We start from the raw sequence: 1072 nt of genomic DNA, 5'->3' as shown, positions 1-1072 counted from the left end.
ATTTAACTTCAATTGATAGTGTATTTCAATATTTTATCATATTTTGTATATTCTATGATTTGAATATTTTTCAATTATTCTTTCTCTTTTAAATGTATTGAATGATTTATTTCATCCATTATTATTTCTTTATTTATTCTTCAATCATATTCAAATATTTCTTCACATTCATTATAAGTATGAAATAATTCATTACTATGAAATAATATTATTGAATAATGAAATAAATGAAATAGATTAAAATGAAATTATTCAATATTTCATTGAAATATTTTAATACTACCATCAAAATACTTTATTATTATTGTTTTTTTTTTCACTCTTTCTTTGTTATTTATTATTGTATTTCAATTCTTTTATTTTAAATTAATTTTAAGATTATCATTTGATTTTTCTTCTTCTTTTTGTGACTTTGACAGAATAACAACAAGTAATTAGAATTGAGAAATAAGTACATTGTTGGAAGATAAAGAAATAAATATAAAAGTATCTATTATAGAAAATATCAGAATAATAAAGAAAAGAAAGAGATAGAAAATAAATTAAATCAATTTAAAATAATGAAGAATAAAAATAATTACATTAAATTGATTAATTATGATTTTTGTATCTATTGTTTAATGAGATTAATTCATTCTTTTAAGGATATTTTTTATGAGTTATTTCTATATACCGCTATTTATTAGTATCATTATTATTTCATTAAATATTTCATGTTTATATATATTATATTTTCTTTATTTTAATTTGAAGTAATTCATTCTTTTTATAAAACAATTAGTTTCTTTATTGATTATTTTATTTATTATTATTTTCATTCAAGAGAAGTGAATGAATCTTTAAATTACAATTTAATTTATAAGGACATTTTTTAATTTCATGTTTATTATTAATAATATGTTGTTTTTATGTTATTTCTCTTTTTGATAATTATTTTTATTTATCATTTTTATTTATTCATTATTTATTTTTCATGACATTTCATTATATCATTTTTAAATATATTATACTAATTAGAATATATTGTTTATTCTGATATTTTCTTATTTTTTCTTTTTTGAAAATTTATTTT

The sequence above is a fragment of the Entamoeba histolytica genome, genomic scaffold, assembly GCF_000208925.1.
Source record: "Entamoeba histolytica HM-1:IMSS scf_1104750516525 genomic scaffold, whole genome shotgun sequence".
Lineage (NCBI taxonomy): Eukaryota > Evosea > Mastigamoebida > Endamoebidae > Entamoeba > Entamoeba histolytica.
Note: the sequence above shows the minus strand (reverse complement) of the source record.